Source organism: Capra hircus, chromosome 14 (assembly GCF_001704415.2).
Source record: "Capra hircus breed San Clemente chromosome 14, ASM170441v1, whole genome shotgun sequence".
Taxonomy (NCBI): domain Eukaryota; kingdom Metazoa; phylum Chordata; class Mammalia; order Artiodactyla; family Bovidae; genus Capra; species Capra hircus.
The window spans coordinates 22,102,880-22,128,247 of NC_030821.1; the positions used below are offsets into that span (position 1 = coordinate 22,102,880).

General features: G+C 37.0%; 1 protein-coding gene across 2 annotated transcripts in view; it reads right to left on the bottom strand.

Moving 5' to 3' along the window:
* Positions 1-25,368, bottom strand: part of LRP12 (LDL receptor related protein 12) — an 89,036-nt gene that overhangs the window by 49,891 nt on the left and 13,777 nt on the right. The gene's annotated exons all lie outside the window — the stretch shown is intronic.

Consider the following 25,368-nt stretch of genomic DNA (forward strand, 5'->3'; position numbering starts at 1 on the left):
CAGTATTCCAGACTGGAGAATTCCATGGACTGTATAATCTATGGGGTCACAAAGAGTTGGACAAGACTGAGAGACTTTCAATCAATCGTCTTTAGAGTAGAGACATAATATTATCCTGATTTTCTATACCTCCTACCACAAAGTGGGCACATGGAAGCATTCAAGTAACTGAAATTAGTTACCAAGTGTCAGCTAGAAAAATAGTGTGCAAAAAGACTCCTTTTAAAGTAGAAACTACTTACTCCTTTAAACGAGTAAACAGAGTCCCTCAGGTATTATTCTTAAAAATTTCATTTAGCTGTATTATGAATGATTTCCATCTACCTCTACTTTTCTTCTACAAGTTGCTCATGCTTACTTTCAAAGTTTTGTCTCTGTCTATGCATTAGGTCAATTTCCAGCTGATAAAGCATTCTCCCTAGTGCAGGGCAGGTTCAGAGGAAGCTAGGTGGGAGAAACTTCAATGACAAAAGCAGAATTCTCTTTGAGGGTTCAAAAAGTGAAGATAATAATAAATATTACAATTAATAGTTTATCTTTTAAACCACCACATTTCTATGGTTCCTTGATTACTGTTTAGCATCACCCAAGGCACTAAGGGAGATCTTCACAACCCAGATAATCACGATGGTGTGCTCACTCACCTAGGGCCAGACATCCTGGAATGTGAAGTCAAGTGGGCCTTAGGAAGCATCACTATGAACAAAGCTAGTGGAGGTGATGGAATTCCAGTTAAGCTATTTCAAATCCTGGAAGATGATGCTGTGAAAGTGCTGAACTCAATATGCCAGCACATTTGGAAAACTCAGCAGTGGCCACAAGACTGGAAAAGGTCAGTTTTCATTCCAATCCCAAAGAAAGGCAATGCCAAAGAATGCTCAAACTACTGCACAATTGCACTCATCTCACATGCTAGTAAAGTAATGCTCAAAATTCTCCAAGCCAGGCTTCAGCAATACGTGAACCGTGAACTTCCAGATGTTCAAGCTGGTTTTAGAAAAGGCAGAGGAACCTGAGATCAAATTGCCAACATCCGCTGGATCATGGAAAAAGCAAGAGAGTTCCAGAAAAACATCTACTCTGCTTTATTGAGTATGCCAAAGCTTTTGACTGTGTGGATCACCACAAACTGTGGAAAATTCTGAAAGAGATGGGAATACCAGACCACCTGACCTGCCTCTTGAGAAATCTGTATGCAAGTCAGGAAGCAACAGTTAGAACTGGACAGGGAACAACAGACTGGTTCCAAATAGGAAAAGGAGTATGTCAAGGCTGTATATTGTCACCCTACTTATTTAACTTAGAGTACATCATGAGACATGCTGGGCTGGAGGCAGCAAAGCTGGAATCAAGATTGCCGGGAGAAATATCAATAACCTCAGATATGCAGATGACACCACCCTTATGGCAGAAAGTGAAGAAGAACTAAAAGCCTTTTGATGAAAGTGAAAGAGAGTGAAAAAATTGGCTTAAAGCTCAACATTCAGAAAACTAAGATCATGGCATCCGGTCACATCACTTCATGGGAAATAGATGGGGAAACAGTGGCAATAGTGGCTGACTTTTTCTGGGCTCCAAAATTACTGCAGATGGTGACTGCAGCCATGAAATTAAAAGATGCTTACTCCTTGGAAGGAAAGTTATGAGCAACCTAGACAGCATATTCAAAAGCAGAGACATTACTTTGTCAACAAAGGTCCGTCTAGTCAAGGCTATGGTTTTTCCAGTGGTCATGTATGGATATGAGAGTTGGACTATAAAGAAAGCTGAGTGCCGAAGAACTGATGCTTTTGAAATGTGGTGTTGGAGAAGACTCTTGAGAGTCCCTTGGACTGCAAGGAGATCCAACCAGTCCATCCTAAAGGAGATCAACCCTGGGTGTTCACTGGAAGGACTGATTTTGAAGCTGAAACTCCAATACTTTGGCCAGCTAATGAGAAGAGCTGACTCATTTGAAAAGACTCTGATGCTGGGAGGGATTTGGGCCAGGAGAAGGGGACAAGAGAGGATAAGATGGTTGGATGGCATCACTGACTCAAAGGACATGGGTTTACATGGACTCTGGGAGTTGGTGATGGACAGGGAGGCCTGGCGTGCTGTGGTTCATGGGGTAAAGAGACGGACATGACTGAGAGACTGAACTGAAGGCACTAAGGATGGCAGAACCTGTGTTCACCTGCCTCACCACTGTATGCACAGTTCCCAGAATAGAGCAGGTATTCAAAGAGCTAATGAAGGAAGGGAGGCCATGGGAGGGCCGAGACAATGAAATGAAATCATGGCAATTAAGTACCTGATACATATAGGACTCAAAAAGGTCAGTTTTCATTCCAAGCCCAAAGAAGGGCAATGCCAAAGAATGTTCACACTACTCTACCACTGCACTCATTTCACATGTAATACTAAAAATCCTTCAAGCTAGGCCTCAGCAGTACATGAACTGAGAACTTTCAGATGTACAAGTTGGGTTTCAAAGAGGCAGAAGAACCAGAGATTAAACTGCCAACATTTGTTGGGTCATGGAGAAAGCAATGGAGTTTCCAGGAAAACATCACTTCTTCTTTATTGACTACACTAAAGCCTTTGACTGTGTGGATCACAACAAACTGTGGAGAATTCTTAAAGAGTTGGGAGTAACAGACCACCTTACCTGCCTCCTGAGAAATCTGTATGCAGGTCAAGAAGAAAGTTAGAACCAGACATGGGACAACGGACTGGTTCCAAATTGGGAAAGGAATACATTGAGGCTGTATATTGTCACCCTGTCTATTTAATTTATATGCAGAGTACATCATACGAATTGCTGGGCTAGAAGAATCACAAGCTAGAATCAAGACTGTCGGGAGAAATAGCAACAATCTCAGATATGCAGATGACACTATTCTAGTGACAAAGTACAGACGAAATAAACAGTCTCTTAATGAAGGTGAAAGAGAGTGAAAAAGCTGGCTTAAAACTCAACACTCAAAAAACTAAGATCATGGCATTCGATTCCATCATTTCATGGCAATTAGAAGGGGAAAAAGTGGAAGCAGTGACATTTTTCTTGGGCTCCCTCACTGCAGATGGTGACTACAGTCATGAAATTAAAAGATGTTTGCTCCTTGGAAGAAAAGCTATGACAAACCTCCTAGACAGCTTATTAAATAGCACAGACATCATTTTGCTAACAAAGGTCCAAAAAGTCAAAGCTATGGTTTTTCCAGTAGTCATGTATGGATGTAAGAATTGGACTATAAAGAAGGCTGAGTGCTGAAGAACTGATGCCTTTGAATTGTGGTGCTGGAGAAGACTCTTGAAGAGTCCCATGGACTGCAAGGAGATCAAACCAGTCAATTCTAAAGGAAATCAACCCTGAATATTCACTGGAAGGACTGATGCTTAAGGCCCAATACTTTGGCCATTTGATGCAAAGAGCTGACTCATGGGAAAAGACCCTGATGCTGGGAAAGACTGAAGGCAAAAAGAGAAGGGGGAGCAGATAATTAGATAGTTAGATGGCATCACCAACTCAATGGATGTGAGCTTGAGCAAACTCCAGGAGATAGTGAGGACAGAGGAGCCTGGTGTGCTACACTCCATGGGGTTGCAAACAGTGAGACAAGATTTAGCAAATGAACAACAAAAGTGCCAGACACACAGCACTGAACTGAAATTCATTTTTATAGCTATGTAAAATATATTTTAATTATTACTGAAGAATAATAGTGATAAAACAACCTTCTTAGTTCAACTACAACTACAGCCTTCAAAATGAAAAGAGATGCTATATTTCCCTCTATTAAAAATGATCCAGTAGAAATGGTGGCATAGGTGTGTAAGTTGTATTCAGTACACAAATAAATCAGATCAGTTATTTATATAAGTACTGAACATTAGTACCACAGAAGCCACATTTTTCCCAGCAATATTAAATGATACAGACACAGAAATGAAACTACTAGAAAGCTCTTACATTATTTCTTTAATGTGTACAACTTATGAAAATTGGTAGCATAAACAAAACAGTAAATAAGAAATAGATTCAATAAACAACTAACAAGATTTGTTAAAGGTCAGTATAAACTGCCTAAATCTTTGCTATTTACAGGAAGATCAGCAGTACTGGCATTACAGGGAACTTATTATTAGAAAGGCAGAGTCTCAGGCCCTACTCCAGATTACTGAATGAGAATTTACATTTTAACAAGATCATTCCCCTGTTCCCAGTGATTTGAACGCTCACTGACATTTGAGAGGTAGGGTTTAAACCTTCTACTTCTAAAGTAGCTACAACTACAAATTAAAGCTGTGTAATCTGTGACCCTAAGATTCAAATACCCTTAAGGGAGCATATTAAATTATCCTCAGAGAGTTTTAATATTAGATATATTTTATACATTAAATTTTTATTCTAATTCAGTAAACAGAATAAAGACAAGCAGAAGGAAAACAGCAACAATGTAGTATTCAAGACTGTGGGCTCTGGACTAGATTGCCGGGATTCTAACACCAGCTCCAATATTTACTTGCTGTGCAATTTAGGGCAAGTTACATAACCTCTTTGTGTCTTAATTTCATCTTTAAAACAGAGCAGATAATACCTATCTTACAGGGTTTAGGAGAATTCTTTTAGTAGAAAAAAACAGAATTTCATCTATATCCCCATCAGCATGTAAATGAACAAATTAAAAACAGCCTTACAATAAAATATTCAATAAACCAAATTAATTCTATACGTGGTGGTGGTTTAGTCACTAAGTCATGGCCAACTCTTGCGACTCCATGGACAGTAGCCTGCCAGGCTCCTCTGTCCATGGGATTCTCCAGGCAAGAATATTGGAATGGGTTGCCATTTTCTACTCCAGGCGATCTTCCAAACCAGGAATCAAACCTGGGTCTCCTGCATTGCAGGCAGATTCTTTACCAACTGAGCTACAAGGGAAGCCTAATTCTATATGTACTCACGTGAAAAGATACACCTACTAAGTTAAATATGCTTCAGAATAACATTAGCATATGACCTAATTTTAATTTTTAAATGATTATATATAGTTAATGCATATGTTTGTATAAGCGTAAGATATATGAATGCATGTGTGTGTGTATATATATACACACATACATATATATGTGTGTGTGTCTAAGGGTATACATAAACTGAAATTAAACAGGAAGACCTGCTTTGTGTACTTCAGCATTGACCAAATTTAATACAACAGGCACAGATTTATTTAAAAAAACTTATTCATATTATCCAAAAAATAGAAGAGAATACATATAGTTCATTTCCCATCATTCTAAATAAACAAATCTTATAAATATTGTATGAAATATTATAACTTCAGAAGTATTATTGATTTTCAAATCCAACATAACAATACTTTAAGTCATAAAACATACTACTAACTCCCCATAAATTTACTCTAATTTAAAAACAGTCCTATTTAAAAGCTGAAAAAAAATGATAATTCTGGTAACATCAAACAACTATCCCTTTTTTGAGGATTACATTATACTAGATATTTCCCTACTCTAAGCATCACATGAAATAAGTAGGCTGCTTAATTGAGGTATAGTTGCCATTTTTACAAAAATGCCACTTACAAAACACACGTTATAAGCTGAGGGCACTGCCCCAAATTGCTTTGTTAATACAAAGCTCATTATATTTCCCCTAATGCCCAGCCCCCAACACCCAAGAGAAGAAAACCCCATACATCTGAGGTTGTACACATACCACCTCCTCATTGCAACTACAGTGCGACCATGCAAGACATTCACACGTAAGACACCCCTTTAAAGTGGCTATACACTGGAATAATACACAGTCTGGTAAAACATTACTTCACAGCCATACATTGTATGTGTATGTGGGCACATGCTCTGTCATGTCCAACTCTGTGCGACCCCGTGGACTGCAGCCCGCCAGGCTCCTCTGTCCATGGAATTTTCCAAGCAAGAACACTGGATGGGTTGCCATTTCCTCCTCCAGGGGCTCTTCCTGACCCACCGATCGAACTGGTGTCTCTTGCACCTCCTGCCTTGGCAGGTGGATTCTTTATTACTGGGCCACCTAGCAACTGACTAATTAATTAGTGGACCAGCTAATTAGCTAGAACTTCTAGAAAACAAGAAAAAGTTTAATTATCATTTAAATAAGGAAATAATTTTTAAGATTTAATTTTTTTCATTCGTATTGACCAAATTCCAAAGACAATTGGTTCCACTTATAATTCTTCTTACCAAGCTAAAATATGGTTCTGTAATTTCTTCAATACAAGAGAGAATCTTCTAAAAGAGATATGTACTGTTTTAGGAAAAGAGACCACAGAGTGATGAATTTGAGCTCTGGAACCAGACTCTGTGGAATCAAACCTTAGCTTTACTATTTATTTTATTCATGAACCTTAATTAAACAATTTCTCCTAAGATTTACTCACCTGCATAAACAGAATATCATTTAGAGAATGTCTTAATTTATGGTCTCTCCATCCTTGTTGCTTTGTATCTTTCTTCCTATCCTTATTCTTTTAGCTAATAGATACTGCTAAGATGTGACAGATACATGCCAGACACACCTTAAGTGCCTCACAAGGCTTCCCTCAACTTATCCTTAAAAAAGCAGTTCACTTTAAGGCAAGAAAACCAGCCTATAGCAATTTAGTAATTTTTTTAAAAAAAGCAAGTAATTGGATGGATTAAAAATTCAAATTCACAGTCATTAAAAAGTTTGTGCTCCTTACTTAAAAAAAAAAAAGAATGTAGACATGAATATTCCTACTTGCAAAAGAAATAGTACTTAACTTCTTAACTTTCAGAGTTAAAACCCACCTGCCACAGCTACTCCAATTTGCATGGGGGAAGATCATTGGTTTAAAAGTTAATAAGCAGCAGTTACAAGTCACTTATATGACCAGCATCCTACAATCCTGTTTTCACTGTGCAGTGAGAAGTAGTATCAAACATCAAAATATGTACACACATATATATATACCTCCAAAGCAAACATCGCTTCTATTCTACTTTAAACACAAATTTCAAAATTGTAAATCGGGCTTAGCAAACTCTCCAAAGTAGGAGCCTTCCCAACTACTCCAAAAGTTTCCTCTCTTATGATTCACTTTTCCACTCCATCTCTTCTTTCCAGAAATATTAGATTTCCCTTAGAAAAGAGTCAGTTGTGTCTTTTGCCTTTGGACTTTAACATACTAATTTTTTAGGAAGGTATCTCCTAATTCCCTCACACTGCCAACTGCCAAGTCAAGTCAGTTGTGTCCGACTCTGTGCGACCCCAGAGACAGCAGCCCACCAGGCTCCCCTGTCCCTGGGATTCTCCAGGCAAGAACAACGGAGTGGGTTTCCCTCGTAGTAGGTTAGGTTATTCTGTTAACAGGCTCCTACACTACTGTCACTTTCTGAAAACTTATCACACTTGTATTATCTGTGTAATGTCTGATGTGTGACCTTAATCAAGGTGGGGGAAGGTGGGTGGGTGCTGGGACATAGCTGGGTTTGTTTTGTTTTGTAACCCAGTGACTAGCACAGAACCCAACACACAATAGGAGATACTTAGTCCAAATCTGATCGAATAAACAAATCAACAGTAGGTTGATGATATATAAGTAAAAGGCATAGTCTTTGCCACCAGAGTTGATTATCTTCTGAGAAAATAATTTAAAATATATGAAACAAAAGTAAACAATATAAAACCAAAATAAAATTAGCAAGCTTCTTACTCAGGTAGGAAGCTTTGGAGGCTTTTCTACTAAAAATGGGAATGGAAGATAGGAGCACCCATCATATTAGCCATGATATCAATCCAGTGCAATTACACAAAAAAGACAATTATAGGCATAAGGACTGGAAAAGAGGTAAAACAACATCTATCTGTATCTGATATGATTGTATATGTACCTGAAAAACCCAAGACAGTCAAGAGCAAAACTATAAAAAATACGATAAATTAGTAAAGTAGCAAGATATAAAATAAGCATACAAAAATAAAACATCTTTATAGAAACAAGCAACAGCCAGTCAGAAGATAGAGAAGATACAATTTTTAATAGCAACAAAGAAAGATTTTTAAAACCTCAAACACAGAACTCCTGCTGCTGGTCCTGATGAAGCAATGGATAACAGACTAGCTTTCTCCAGGTAGAAAGCTAATGCAATAAAAGAACTTTTTACAATTTGTTTCCCAGAGATCTTTATTTCTCAGAGATCAGTTTTATACTGCCTGCTGTCCAATGTCTGAAAAAGTTGGAAAAAAAATAACAAAAGTTCAGACATGAGACAATAGGCAGTTCTAACCAACAAAAAAAGAAAGAAATCCAAAGTGGACTTACTAATAGCATTTTGTTAACTGTTTTCTAGTTTTTTCAATAATTCCTTTGTTCCTTTTTTTCATCTCTTACTTTCTTCTTTGTAATCTGGTGATGATCTGTGGTGGTCTGATAAGCTTTCTCTCTTTTGTGTACTTACCATAGCTTTTTGCTTTGTTGTTCTTATGAGGCTTAAATGTAACAGTCTATTTTAAGCTGTTAACTTTGAATGCACACCAAAGCTCTACATTTTTACTCCCCCCGTTTTATATTTTTGATGTCACAATTTGTATCTATTCACCCTGAGTATTCATGATAAATTATTTTAGTCACAGTTACTTTTAATACTTTTGCTTGTAAACCTTCATACTAGAGTTATAAGGGATTTACTATCAATACATTTGAGTATTCTGAATTTAACTATATATTTACCTTTACCAGTGAGATTTATACTTTTATTATCTTTTCTATTATCATCCTTTCATTTCAACTTGGAGAAGTTCCTTTTAACACTTCTTGTGAGGTGGTATAGCGGTGAAGTCCTTCAGCTTTTGTTTCTCTGGAAAACTCTTTATCCCTCCTTTAATTCTGAAGAACAACTTTGCCAGGTAAACTATTCGTGGTTGGCAATTGGCTTTTTTTCTTTCAGCACTCTGAATATAGCATGCTACTCCCTTTTGGCCTGCAAAGTCTCTGCTAACAGTCTTATGAGGATTTGCTTGCACGTAACAAGTTTTGTCTTGCTGCTTTTAAGATTATCTTTCTCTTTTCACAATTTAATAATGCATGTATCAGTCTGCTTGATGCTGTCCATAAGTCTCTTAAACGATCTTCACTCCTTTTCATTCAAATTCCTTTTTTTGTGTGTGTTATTCACTAAAGGATGCAAAAAGCCAACCATAAGAATTTAAAAGAAGTAGTTGTTTCTAGTTAGGATGATTATTGTATTAGTTGTTGTTCTAGTACCCAGATGAAATTTTTCTAAATTGTGCAAACGGTATAAGAGAATTTGTTATGCCCTTCTAGAAGTGAGGAACACTTGCCTCTGACATTTCTACTACCAATCTGTAAAGAAAATAAGGTTCTGGTAACACTGTTCTAACCAAATTCATATGGCTTGTAGATTTCTTTTCCCGGGTATTCTTTTATTTTCTATGATCTTCCCTAGAGCCAATATCAGTAACTGCTGGTTTGCAGAACTCTCATCCTTCTTACCCCATTTTGGAAAATCAAAACTGCAGTTCTGTTTTCCAATCATCGGATCTTTCTTTTCTTCTCTCATTCCCTAGAGTATTTTACCACCTAAGTCAGAACTCGTTAAGTCATTTAGAGTCTCTCGATGAACTCCTATAATCTTTGTACCTGTGTCCTCCAAGAAGACTCTCAGATACAATTACTCTTACCCTTTCAGTGTGAAGAGTAGTATATTTGACAGAGGGGACATAAACATCACCAGTATTACACCATCTGTCAAAGTAACAGACTTATATTCTGTTATTCTTTATTCTACAAAGAAATGTTGAAAAGGCTGCTTTGTTGTCCTTGCTATTTTTGCTGAACTCAATCTTGTGTTTTCTCTATATTACTAATAGTAATGCTTTTATTTTTGGTTATTAAATATCCTTTTTGTCTTGGGAACATGTTCTTAATTAGTCAAGTCATTGAGGAATCACTTAATTTCCTCAGTTTTTTTCTGCCATTCATTTCTTTTTGGGAGTTTGTGACTTCAATAACCAGAAATTTTTGAGATCTTAATAATCTCCCCAGACTTTCTTTCCAGATTTTCATGTTGTGGAGGCACTTTTTTTTGGTCTAAATTACTTTAGAATATTTAGGTCTTAAGCTCTGATTCTGCCCAATCTAAATTTTTTTAAAAAATTATTTATTTATTTATGGCTGCCCTCGTCTTCATCACGGCATGTGGGCTTTCTCTAGTGGTGAGTGGGGGGCTGCTCTTCTGGTGTGTGGGCTTCTCACTGCAGTGGCCTCCCTTACTGCAGAGCATGGGCTCCAGGATGTGTGGGCTCTGCGCGCAGGCTCAGCAGTGGTGGTGCATGGGCTTAGCTGCCCCATGGCATGCGAGAGCTTCCCGGACCAGGGGTTAAATCCTTGTCCCCTGCACTGCCAGGTGGATTCATAACCACTGGACCACCAGGGATGTGTCCAAATCTCATTTTTTTTTTTTAGTGATTTTAATACAGTCATTTCTACCTGGTCAAATAAGGTATAGAGAAAGTATACTGTTACGGACTGAAATGTGCCATCAAAATTAATATGTTGAACCCCAATGTCCCAATGTGACTATATTTGGAGATATGGCCTTCAAGGGGATAATTAAGGTTAAAGGAAGTCACAAGGGTGGGGACCTAATCTGATAAGACTGTTTCTTTAAGAAAAGATATCAGATATCTCTTTATTTGTGCAAAGAGAACAGACCATGTGAGGATACAGTGAGATGGACACTGCAAGCCAGGAACAGGAACCTCATCAGAAACCAACCCTGACAGCACCTTGACCTTGGACTTCTAGCATCCAGAACTGTAAGAAAATAAATTTGCATTGTTTAAGCTACCCAGTCTCTGGTATTTTGATAAGGCAGTCCAAGCAGACTAATAAACACACTTTTCCCAGGTCATGGCTAAACAAAGATGTTTGTGAATGCCTTAAAAGTGTATAGGAAACTCAGAACATTCTTTTGAAAACAGGCTCCATAGTGTCTAACGAATATTTATAAAGAGACATTTTGTGCAAAAAGAGGTTAAGAAATCCCTTGGAGACAGAGCTTATTTTCCTGCTTTATTTAATTACTGGTATTCTAAAACTATTATTTCTATAGCTTTTTAATTGTAGGCATTCATTATGGATTTAATAGACATTTATGAACTGGCCTGAACCTACCTGCTACTTAAAATAATAATGATGATCATTTACAACATTATTTTTTATGGAAATAAACATTCTAATTTTCAAAGCACATTAAAAGCCATTTGGGAATTCATTATTTTTATGTTTAGGCTCCCTATGTTAGTAAGATTTTGTGCTGGAAATATCTTCAAATAAGGGCGTGATGACAATGAACTATTAGTCAAAGAACAAATACTAAACAAACACAAGTTACCTGTATTCAGAGGATGAATCATATCCCTGAAAGAACATGCAAGACAGTTGTGAATCCCACTGCTGAGTACCTCAGTGACCATGTTCACGCAGATGGAAATAATCTTTATTGTAAAACAGCTTGAAGCATTGATGTAAGAACTCACAAAACAAACTAGAACTCAGTTAAAGACTATATGGGTTCAAAGGTTCCTACCTGTGACTTCTGTGTTTCACAAGAGTAAATATGAAGGTTTGAATGGATTCAGAAATCCAGGAAAAATGAGAATTATACACCTATATTTCCAATGAGATTTACTAACATATAGTTCACGCAACATCTAATTCATCGTTTAAAGTGTACCATCGTGGTTTTTAAAATTATATTCAAAAAGTTGTGCAACCATCACTTCTGTCTCATACCTGAATGTTTCCATCAACCCCAAAGAAAATGTGTACCTATTAACAGTTATTCCTCTTTTTGTTTTCTTCCAGCCCCTACATTAACTAATGTAGTTTTTGTCTCTATGGGGTTTTCCTATTACAAACATTTCATATAAATGGAACCGTACAATATGTGATCTTATGTGTCTGGTTTCTTTCATCATGCATAATGTTTTCATGGGTAATCCATGTTGTGCCACAAATCAGTAGTTCATTCTTTTTTATGGCCCAATAGTATTCCATCATATGGATAAATCACATTGGGCTAATCCATTCATCAGCTGGTAGACATCTGGGTTGTCTCCACTTTTTGTGAATACTGCTATGGATATATATACAAGCTTGTGTGCAGACATGTTTTCAATTCTCTTGAGTATATTCATAGAGTGGAACTGCTGGGTCTTTTTGAAAACTCTATGCTTATCTTTCTGAGCAAATGCCAAACTTTTTTCCAAATGGCTGTGCAATTTTACATTCCCAACAGCCATATGTAACGGTCCCAATTTCCCCATATCTTCAACAATATTTTTTTCTTGTCTTTTTATTACAGTTATTCTGGTGGGTGGTAAAGTGATATCTCACTGTGGTTTCACTTACATTTCCCTAATGAGTAATGATGTTGAGGTTCTTTTCATGTGTTTATTGGGGATGTAAACATATTCTTTGGAGAAGCATCTATTCAAACATCTATTCAAATCCTTTGCTCATTTCTTAATTAGCTGAATTGTCTTTTTGTTTTTGTTGAGTTGTGAGTTTTTACATATTGTGCATATTAATCCCTTATCAGATATGTGATTCACAAATATTTTCTCCCATTCTGGGAGTTTGATTTTCCACTTTCCTGATGTAAAGATGTTTTTTGATGTTGAAATAAGTGTTTGAAGTACAGGTATTTTCTGATTCTGAGACAATTCAATTAGTCTATTTTTGTTGTTGTTGCTAGTGTTCTGGAGTCCTATTCAAGAATCCATTTTGTAATTCAAGATCATAAAGATTTACTCCTCTTTATTTCTAAGCGTGTCACAGTTTTAGCACTTATATTTGGTCTCTGGTACATTTTGAGTTAACCGTTGTGTACAGTGTGAAAAAAGGGTCACATTCGTTCTTTTGCATGTGGATAACCAGCTGTCTCACAACTGGATGAATATTAAAGTTTTCCCCAGTGAATTATCCTGGCACTTGTGTTGAACGTCAGTTGGCTATAAATATAATTATTTACTGCTGGATTTTCAATTCTGTACCATTGATCTAACATATCTAAAATATATATCCTTATGCTAGTACCACCGGAGAAGGCAACGGCACCCCACTCCAGTACTCTTGCCTAGAGAATCCCATGGACGGAGGAGCCTGGTAGGCTGCAGTCCATGGGGTCGTTAAGAGTCAGACACAACTGAGCGACTTCACTTTCACTTTTCACTTTCATGCATTGGAGAAGGAAATGGCAACCCACTCCAGTGTTCTTACCTGGAGAATCCCAGGGACGGGGGAGCCTGGTGGGCTGCCGTCTATGGGGTCGCACAGAGTTGGACACAACTGAAGCGACTTAGCAGTAGCAGTAGCAGCAGTACCACACATTTTTCATTACTGTAGCTTGATACTGTATTGATACTGTAGCTTCTGAAATTGGGAATTATGAGTATTCCAATTTTGTTCTTTTTTGAGATTATTTTGGCTATTCTGAGTCAACCGACTATTTAAATCAATTTATCAATAATTTAATTAATTTATTTGGCCATGACATACAGTTTGTAGAATCTTAGTTCCCCAACCAAGGATTGAACCCAGCCCTCAGCAATGAAAGTGCAGAGTCCCGACCACTGGACCAACAGATAATTTCCTCTAAATGAATTTTAAAATCAGCTTGCCAATTCTGCAAAGACAGTTGAAATTTTAGTATAGATTGTGTTGAATCTGTAGATCAACTTGGGGAGTATAGAGAATACTAATTCCTAACAATATTAATTCTTCAGATACATAAATATGATGGACATCTTTCCATGTACTTCTTGTTGTTTAATCACTCAGTCGCGTCCAATTCTTTGTGACCCCATGGACTGCAGCACGCCAGGCTTCCCAGTCCTTCACCATCCCCTGGAGTTTGCTCAAACTCAAGTGATTGAGTCATGGATGCCAGGCAACCATCTCATCCTCTGTCATCCCCATCTCCTGTCTTCAATCTTTCCCAGCAAAAGGGTCATTTCCAATGAGTTGGCTCTTCACATCAGGTGGTTCTGGAGCTTCAGCTTCAGCATCAGTCCTTCCAGTGAATATTCAGGATTGCTTTCCTTTAGGATGGAGTGGTTGGATCTCCTTGCAGTCCAAGGGGCTCTCAAGAATTTTCTTCAATACCATAGTTCAAAAGCATCAATTCTTGGGCATTCAGCCTTCTTTATGGTTCAACTCTCACATCCATACATGACTACTGGAAAAACCATACCTTTGACTATACGGACCTTGGTCAGCTTGTTTCTGCTTTTTAATATGATATCTAGGTTTGTCATTTCATCCAAGGAGCAAACATCTTTTAATTTCACAGCTACAGTCACTGTCCACATGATTTTGGAGCCCAAGAAAATAAAGTCTGTCAGTGTTCCCATTATTTCCCCATCTATTTGCCATGAAGTGATGGGACCAGATGCCATGATCTTCGTCTTTTGAATGCTGAATTGGAAGCCACCTTTTTCACTCTCCTCTTTCACCTTTATTGAAGGCTCTTTAGTTCCTCTTTGCTTTCTGCCATAAGGGTGGTGTCATCTGCATATCTGAGGTTATTGATACTTTTCCCAGTAATCTTGGTGCCAGCTTGTGCTTTATCCAGCCCAGCATTTTGCATGATGAACTCTGAATATAAGTTAAATAAGCAGGGTGACAATACACAGCCTTGACATACTGTTTTCCCCATTTTGAACCAGTCCATTGTTCCATGTCCACTTCTAACTGTTGCTTCTTGATCTGCATACAGATTTCTCAGGAGGCAGGTAAGGTGGTGTGGTATTCCCATCTCTAAGAATTTTCCAGTTTCTGTGATCCACATAGTCAGAGGCTTTACACTGTCAGTGAAGCAGAAGTAGATATTCTTCTGGAATTCTCCTGCTTTTTCTGTGATCCAAAGGATGTTGGCAGTTTGATCTCTGGCTCCTCTGCCTTTTCTACATCCAGCTTGAACATCTGGCTGTTCTTGGTTCATGTACCGCTGAAGCCTAGCTTAGAGAATTTTGAGCATTACTTTGCTAGCATGTGAAATGAGTCCAATTATGCAGTAGTTTGAACATTCTTTGGCATTCCCCTTCCTTGGGACTGGAATGAAAAGTGACCTTTTCCATTTACTAGATATTCTTTAATTTTTCCCACAATATTTGGTAGTTTCTGAGTATTAGTTTTACATTTTGTTACATTTATTCTGAAGTATTTTATTCTTGTTCATGCTATTGCTAATCAAATTTTCTTAACTTGATTTTCAGTTGTTCATTGCTAGTGTATAAGAATCATTTTTCTTATATTCTGCAATCTTGCTGAATTTATTAGCTCTTATGGGCATTTATGAATTGCTTAGGATTTTTACACACAAGTATGTCATATCTATAGACAGAGATAGCTTTACTTCTCCCCTTCTAATTAAGATGCCTTTTTCCCTTGCCTATTTCTCCTGCCTAGAACCTCCAATACAATGATGAATAGAAGTAGTGACAGCAAATGGACATCTTTGTCTTGCTCCTGGTCTTAGAATATTTCAGTCTTTTACTGTCAAGTATGTTGTTAGCTGTGGGTTTTTCATAAACGCTGTTTTTCAGGCTGAGGAAGTTCCTTTTTATTCCTAATTCTTAAAGCATCTTTATTATAAAATAGTATTGGTTACTGTCAATTGCTTGTGTCTACTGAGATGACTCTGTGGTTTTTGTCCTTTATTCTATCAACATGGTATATCACAGGGATCGTCCTATGTTGAACCTCACATTCCTGGGAAGAATTCATTTGGTAACAGTTTACAATCCTATTTATATATTGCTGGATTTGGTTCACCAGCACTTTGTTAAGAGGATTTTTGCATCTACATAAGTAAGGAAAGTTGGTCTGTAGTTTCCTTTTTCTGGCATCAGGGTATTACTGGCCTCAAAGAATGACTTGGGATGAGTTTTTAAAGGATATATACACATTCACATACACACTGTGTGCTGCTACTTATGTATTTTACTCTCACTTAAGGAAACAACAAGTATATTGCTTTTGCTTCTAATTTTTCTTCTTGGTTTACTAAACTTCATAGTTTATTACTGAACTATGTAGTTTGTTGATTATATTATAATGCTTTTGCAAAGTGCCTAGTGGTTTGTTTTACTCAAATGATGTATCAGGCACAGTACCCAGACAGATAAATCCAGTACATGGTCACCTTAGTACAGGAGCAAAGTGCAACAAATAAAGGTGTTTTTCTTTCTTTCTTCCTGACTTTCCAACTGGAGAAGGCTTTTGCAATGTGGGGAAGGCCTATGAATGGGGTTGGGAAGGGACAGTAGAAGCCAGGTGATAAAAATGTTGGATTTTTGACGTCAACTCTATTTTAATAGTTGATGAAGTTGAAGTACAGACAGAAGGGAAAGGCAGTTATATTTTTAAAAGCAACTTTGTTGAGTAAAATTTACATGCAAAAGATTCACTAATTCCAAAGTATACAGTTCGATGAGTTCTAACAAGCATATATGGTACTGCAATCACTACCACAATCAAGACACACATCTCCATTACCCCAATAGGCTCTCTGGTGAATCCCTTTTTTACACTCTACACCTAGACAATGTATGGTCACAGGCATTTATAACGTCATCATTTGTAAGTATTAGGCATTGCACTGAACCCAAGATACTATTTAACCTTCCTCCTAAAACTTTAAGGATACTGTTATCCCCATATTACGGATGAGGAAACTGACTCAGATCAGGTAAACTGTGCAAGTTTCTTTAAACTAGGAGATGGTAGAGATAGACTCAAAGCCAGGACTACCTAATTCCAGTGTTTAAAATAGAGTTTTAATTAAAAGATACTGAATTTCTTGACTTCCCTTGAAAAAAAATTTGCAACTATCTACAAGTATTCATGCATACAAATCTACTGAGCTTGTTTCCTTCAGTAGAAGTATGCATTTGGTTTTTTCTTTAGATATCCAACAGCCCCATTACTTTATATTGCCATCTGGCATTGATCCTACACCATCTAAGTTAACTTGTGTTACTTTCCTGGTCTTTGTTAACACTTGAAATTGTTACCTCTGGTGCATTTTGTGAGTCCAAGTTATATGCCAGAAAAATATATGTTAAGATACAAAGAAAACCTACTAACAATGATTACTCTACTCCCTTAACCACAGCCCCAAAGTAGAAAGAAGGGGGGACAGAGATGATTGGCTTTCATTCTTGATACATTTCTATAATGTTTGACTTATTAAAGCATATATTACTTTTGTATTTTAACTCACGTGTATTGATACTATTAACTAAAACATTAGCTTCTGAAAAAAATTAATACAACATAAAATTCTATAGCTATGGTTTCAAGTTTTTTCTTCATAAAAATAATTAAAAACAATTACAGATGATATCTTTTTTCTTAATATTACTGACAAAACAGTACAAGAACTACCACTTAATACACACACTGAAACATATTCATTATTCTCTTCCATAGCAACAGGTCACTTTGAAAAACGTTCTTATATATGAGATTCAATAATGAGAAGATGGATATGTAGCTGCAACTTTTCTTATTCTTGCTGATGTCACTAACAGCACTATGGCATTTATGCACAGACTAAAGCACACAAATAGAAACAGCGTTGCTTCTGCAATAATAACAAAGATAAATGATTCTTAATGTATTTGTATTTGACTGCAGGAAAAGAGCCTTTTAAAGGAAAATTATACAGGAAGCAGAATTTTAAAACCAGTAACCATCTAAATTTTTAAAGTATACTTTTAACAACATTTAAAAGAAATCACTAAATTGTTAAAATCATTGGGGATACTATTTGTAGACTTAGGTTTTTCTTGACATTCACCAGCTGTTTTTTTTTGTTTTTTCCAAATCAAATGACCACACTGTTCTTTTTCTTATCTTTATTATTTATGAGGGACCTCCCTGGTGGCTCAGTAAAGAATCCGCCTGCCAATGCAGAAGACGTGGGTTCAACACCTGGGTCAGGAAGATCCCCTGGAGGAGGAAATGGCAACCCACTCCAGTATTCCTATCTGGGAAATCTCGCGGACACAGGAGCCTAGTGGGCTACAACCCATAGGGTTGCAGAGTCAGACATGATTTGGCGACTAAAGAACAATTATCTATGAAGGATGAGATGGCAGGTGATTTGTTTCTCCTTCTAGCAATGTCTAAAGCCAGAGAACATTTCACTGGGAGGGAAGATTGTTCTCAAGTTTATCAGAGGCTCTATCCTGGGATCCAAAGAACCCAAACGAACAGTTAGCCTAAAAGCAGATAGTGGATCCTGCAATCTCATTAGCCCCATTTCTTTCCTTCCCCTTAAGATCCTGCTTGCTGGTTCATTTGTTTCCTCTTTCTTTATTCAGGTCTTTCTTATCCATAAAAGAAAAACTCTTTTGCCAGTACATCTTCTTGTTTCTTCTTTCCTATCCTGGTCTTTACTTTCTCAATCATAAACTCTTTGAAACGGTCTACACTAATGGAGCTTCCATACCCATCATTTGCTCCTGAACCTGCTAAGTTTTTACCCTCAGTGCATGTCTGAAACTCAGGTGGCAAAGATTACAAAAGATCTACCTATTAAACACAATCCTCAAAAACATCAGCACTGGACCCAGTTTCCTGATATTGGAGAAAATCATGTAATCACAAGGAATTATGTCACGATATAGTCATGGTTTCATTTCAACTGGATATTTATTACTGAAGTATAACTTTATAAAAAAGCTTCACTGAGCTCTATTTCTAATTCGCTCAAAAACTACATTAGTCCTTTATTCTCTCTGATCCGTCAAACAACTTCCTTGACCAATAAATACTCTTGGTATCTCCCCAATCTCTCAAGAGATCTTTTGACACAGTATCCTCTCCTTTTCTAGAAAATTCTTCAGCATATACGTTTAAAGGTCTGAGTCCTCCAAATTGCTATCTCTCAAAATTTTACCCATAATAAGAATCATTTTCTTGAGGTGCAAATCCTTGACACCAACCTCCCCCAACATTCACTGACACTTACTGCCAGTCACTGTGGTTGTTGCTTTTCATATACTATTACTGATCTTTATAGCATCGATGTAAAATAGATACTATGCCATGTTACATGCAGAGAAATTTAGATTCAAAAGAGGTTAAAAGACTTGCTCAAAGCCACACAACTGGTTAGTGGCACTGCCAGGATTTAGGCAGATTTGTCTAGCTCAAAGCCCTTACTCTTAAAATAAAAACAACAGCAACTAATGAGTTTGGAATATGTGCCAGATGATGGTCTAAGCAATTTCCACGCTTCAGCACATTTAATCTTCATAACCACCCTATGAAGGAGCTGCTATTATTATTTCCATCCTAAAAGTTGTCTTTTAACTTCCCACTAAACAGGAATTCAGTACTACCTTAATATTACCTAGCTATCTCAAACTCACTATGTCTGAGATGGAACTCTTTTTTATCTGCCTTCAATCTTCTTCTCTGGTATTCCTTACCTGGGTGAATGACAACATCTCCCACTTGTCCAGAGAGAAACCTGGAAGTAAGTCCAAATTTCTTCTTCACCAAATCTGTCTTTCCCTTTGCCCTATACAGTCAGTTCTCATGAGTCCTTCCTTTGTGTCAGATTTCTTCACTTTGTGTCTTTCTAGTTTCACTGCATTAAATCTTAGCTCCACAAGGACAGAAGTGCAGAATGATGCCTAGCTCACAGCAGACATTTGATAAATATTTGCTGAATGTATGAATAAATGAATTAGCTTGCAAGCTTTGTCCTTCTGGTCTTGCAGCCTCTGATCCATTCTTCATAGTGCTACTAGAGATCTTTGGAAAAGGCATATCTAACATGCATCTTCAGCTTATAAATCTGTAACTGGTTCAACTCCTTGTATGTATTAAGCAGCCTCTGAGGCCCACATCATCTGGCTTTTCTGTATCTCTTCACCCTTAACTTTTAATACTCTTGGTCTGCTTTTACTTCATACATATAAATTCTGGTTTCCACACAGCTTAAATATATAGTTTTGGAAACTGATGTTTTTGAACATGATACAGTCTCTGCCTGCAACAGTCCAGCACACTGCTACCAGCACACATCAACAGTTTCACGGAAGATTCATATCAGACACGCCTTTTCCAAAGCTATTATGGACTCCTTCAACTCCATTCTGCAAACAGAACTCCATCCACCTCAGGTGAGCTAGGAGTCCTTCTTGATGTTTTCACAGGACATCATCTTGATGTTGAACTATGAGCACATCTTACACCCAAAATGTTGAGTGTCCCGAGGCAAAGAAAGTCTTATCCCTCCTTTCTTTCTTCTTTTTCTTTTTCATTCTCTTTCTCCCTGCCTTCCTATTTCCCAAAACCTATCTCTTAGTTTCTGACAGAGTGAAATTTCAGTAGCTGTTCATTTAAAGAATCAAAACTCCAGATTTTGAAATTAAGCATGGAACACCCCTTGTACAAATAGCCATTTGGTTTTCATGTTGTAGTTTGCTCAGAGAGTAAGAGTAAAGAAGGAAAAGGATGAAGAAATATAGCAGAAGACAGGCATTTTTTTCCATTAGTGAATGAAGTTAGAAAGAGAGGAAGGGAAAGAGAGATTTTGGATGTAACTGTCTACTTGGACAACAGGCTTTAGAAAGCTATTTCTTATAACTGTACTTCAAAATGGAAAATATTAGCAAATGACTACTCAAAGCTCTTGAGCAGCTTCTGTCTTTAGATTGTAAGGGACTCTATTAGCATTAGCAACTTGCAGGTCAGCAAGAGAGGACATCAAGTCAAAAGCATGATGCTTTTACCATTTTTGATCTTCAATGACTCCTGAGTTCTTAACAGCTAAGAGACCATCAATCTAATAGATATATTTAAAGAATTCTCTTTTTCCCTCTGAGCAAGTGGCTAGCTTCTCACCCACATCTACCAGAGCTCATCTCATAACTTACCTATTCTTTCACAGAATCTTAAAATAGTAACTTGCAGTTTATCCTGTCAACTAGGTATTTTCCCATAGAAGTATCCTATATGAATTGGAAGATTATTCTTTTCACATATCTTTAAACAATTATGCAATGTAAATATATCTATTCTTATTCCTCAGTTACTAATGTCTATAGATATAATGGAATAGGAGAAAATCAAGTTGCACTTACATTGCCAAGGATTCCAAGAGATGAGGGAATTTAGAAAAAGACAGGTTGGTAGTTGTTAAAAGCAACCCAGAAGACCATATACTAAAATCTATTATAGAAAGTATATTACAGCATGATGATATGGTAAACAGTGTATGAGTCTTGGTATCAAAGAGTCTTGAGTTTGAGTCTGCTTTTGGTACTTCCTTTCTTCTTTTTGGGAAGTATGTTAAAATATATTCCATATATCATTTCACTTCTATATACATCAATATGCATTTCTAAAAATATAAACAGTCTCTTACCAACTACCATGCACTTATTTTAACAAAATTAATAATTATTCTTGGTATCGCTGAACACAGCCAGGTCATTATCAGGTTTCCCTGGCTGTCTCATAAATGTATTCTTACTGCTGGCTTATTCCGAGCAGGATCCAAACATCTCCACATTTCATTTGTGAGTGTGTTTCAGTCTCTTAGCCCACAGTGATACTCTCTTACTTTCCATGCCACTGACTTGTTACAGAAACCGGATCAGTTGTCCTGCTACAGGCTCATATTCTGTGGTGTCACTTCCTTTTGGTGTCACTTAACTTTGTTCATCTACCTCAAGGGCCAGACAAATTTTTCTGTAAGGAAGGTGAGATAACAAACATTTTTAGGCTCTGTGGCCATACAGTCTCGGTCACAACTACTCAGCTCTATCACTACAGCATGAAAGAGCCAAAGACGAGACTTACATGCATCAGAGAGGCTGTATTTCAATAAGACATTATGAAAAAACAAAAACGAGAAACACGCAGTGGGCTGGATTCGGCTCAACGGCCATAATTTGCTAACCCCTGCTGCAGAAGCCTGATTTCATGCAGGTTCAACATTTTTGGTTGGGATTCTCCTTCAGAGAGGGTGCTGTTTGCTTTATACGTACCCCTGCAGCATACTGTCTGCCTGCAGACTTCTCATCAGTCTGAGATTAATCGACAGGTCCAGGTAGGGCAGCCTGATGCTTCCACTGTAAGGTTCCCACATGATGTTTGTCTAATAGTTTCATTTACTGATGATCACAGCCTGAATATATTATTTCATTAGAGTGGAAAATGATTTTCTAATCCTGCCATTCTTTATACATTCATTAGCTAAATTTTTATAAAGAACTTTCCCTCAACGAATGTTATTCGCTTACCCTGAAACACAGTTCATACAGAGAAAAAGGGAGGACAAAAGCTTAATTCTTTGCTTATAATGGCTTATTTTCAGAGTATGGAGTTAATGCCCTATTTGTTACCTCTGGTATCTGGTAACTTGTACTGGTGTGTGTCTTATTACGAGTCTGTTGTTATGAACCAACGAGTTTTCTATATTTCATCAGCTGTCTTTATTACTCTTTTTGGTACTTACGTTCTCTCATCATTGGTCAATGGGAGTCTCTTTACATTGGTCCCTGTGTCCTTTTGGCATGAACCACTAACTAGTCTTTGAGAGTTTTCTTGCTTTTTTGATATACAGAATGTCCCAGGCTCATCTCTTGGCATTTTCTGCCCCAGAATGATACCAGCCACTCTTCCATAATCCCTGGATCCTTTCAGTTAGGAATGGTATTTACCATGATAGAGTTCTAGTTGTGATCAATGCTACTGTGCTGTTATTACAACGTTTCACTGATAATAAAAAAATATAATCTTGAATTCAAGGGCAGAAGCTTAAAGTAGTATACTCTTTCTGGGAAACAAACCCTACCCCTAATTGTGTGATTTTAAGAAATTATTTAATTCCTCTATGGCTGAGTTTTCTATAAAACGGAGTTAAAATAGGGTCCATCTTATAGTATTAGTATAAAGATTAAATAATTTTACATCTACGGCATTAAAAGCCATGCTCCAGTCAGTCAGTCAGTTCAGACGCTCAGTTGTGTCTTACTCTGTGACCCCATAGCCTGCAGCACGCCAGGCCTTCCTGTCCATCACCAACTCCCGGAGTTTACTCAAACTCATGCCCATGGAGTCAGTGATGCCATCCAACCGTCTCATCCTCTGTCGTCCCCTTCTCCTCCTGCCTTTAATCTTTCCCAGCATCAGGGTCTTTTCAATGAGTTAGCTCTTCGCAACAGGTGGCCAAGGTATTGGAGTTTCAGCTTCAACATCAGTCCTTCCAAAGAATATTCAGGACTGATTCCTTTAGGACAGACTGGTTGGATCTCCTTGCAGTCCAAGGGTCTCTCAAGAGTCCTATCCAACACCACAGTTCAAAAGCATCAATTCTTCAGTGCTTAGCCATGGTTCAGCCATGGTTTGCATATGATGAAAACTCAGTAACAATCAGGTACTATTTTAATGAGAACTTTGAAAATACTACAACCTTTGACCCAATAATTCTACTTTTATGGCTTAACCATTAAGAAAATAATTTTAAAATTTAGATAAATTTAAAGCATGTCAGTTACAGTATTTATAAATGTGAAAAAAAACTGTAAACAATCTAACATTCAACATTAGAGAAATAGTTTATGAAGAAAAAGTGATATGGAAAAGCCCATGATATATGTCAAGTAATACTAATAAACTCATCAGCCAGAGATACCATTTCTGCTAGTCAAGTATGAATGCTCATTTCCTTGCACCCTAACCACATTTTGATTTTTATGTCTTGAATACTTGAACACTTATGTATTGAACATTTTGAACACTTAACAGAACACTCTGACTTTTACATATTTACTAAATTAGCATGTGGTATTTATTTGTACTTCTCTGTGAAATTAATTTTTGTTTCTAATTTTAATAGCCATCCAATTACTATTTCTATAAATTATCTCTTGTCCATCTACTGAGGAAGAAATAAAATTAATATTGTATATAGAAGTATTTGCATAAGTTATTTAATATGCTCACAACAAACCTTGAGGGTATGCGGCATAAAATCCAATAATCCAACATCTTGCCATTTAGAGATCTCAATTAATAGCAAACCTAAATTAATTCAGAAAACATTAATGATCTGGCATCTGTGGCTCATCTATAAGCATCACAAACAGACGAGTTCTAGTAATAAATTTAAAAAAGCAAATATATCAGGAATTAATCAGTTTGTATATAAACTGCATTGAGTTTAGGGAAGTCTCAGAGTAGAACTACAAAGTGGCTGCACACTGTAAAGGTTAAGAGCACCAACTCTTGAGCCATACTACCTGGGTTCAAATCCAAGCTCTTCTACGTATTAATTATGTGATCTTGCTGAAATACTTCTCTGTGTCTCTGGTTCCTTATATGTGAAATGCAAATAATAATAGCATCTAAGCTGTCAGGGTTGTTATGAGAAGTGAGTGAGTGTATGTGCATACATATACAAACACAGTGATTAGAATATTGCCTGGTATGCAGTAACTGCTATATGTTTGCTATTGTTACAAACATAGAGCGAGTTTATAAATCTTTCCCTCCTTGTCTCCTACTAGTTCATATAGCAGAGTTTGCTATTCAAATATTGTATTGTTTTGTGACTTTTTCAACATATTCCTACTTTAATTAGCTATGTACGATTTAGTTAATCAAGGTACAATTCTTTTTAAAGTACTTCTGATGACATGCCAGACACAATATCTAAAAGAAAAAAGAAAAAGAAAACTCTAAAGTAATTTTCAGATAGAAGAACAAAGCTGGAGGCATCACATTCCCTGATTTCAAACTATATTACAAAGCTATAGTAATTAAAACAGACACATGGATCAATGGGATGAAATAGAGCCCAGAGATAAACCCATCCATGTACAATCAATTAATTTACAACAAAAGAGCCAAGAATATACAATGGGAAAAGGACTGTCTCTTCAATCAAGGTGTTGGGAAAACTGAACAGCCACATGCAAAAAAAATAAAAATGGATCTCTATCCTTACACTATATGCAAAAATTAATTAAAAATGAATTAAAAATCTGAACATTAAGACCTGAAACCATAAAACTCCTAGAAGAAAATACAGGCACTAAGCTCCTTGATACATCTCGGTGACAATTTTTTAAAAATCTGGCACCAAAAGGAAAAGTAACAAAAGCAAAAATAAAGAAGTAGGACTATATCAAATGAAAAGCTTCTGCAGAGCAAAGGAAACCATCAATCAAATGAAAAAGGAACCTACTGAATGGGAGAAAATATTTGCAAATCACATATTTGATAAGGTGTCAATATCCAAAATATA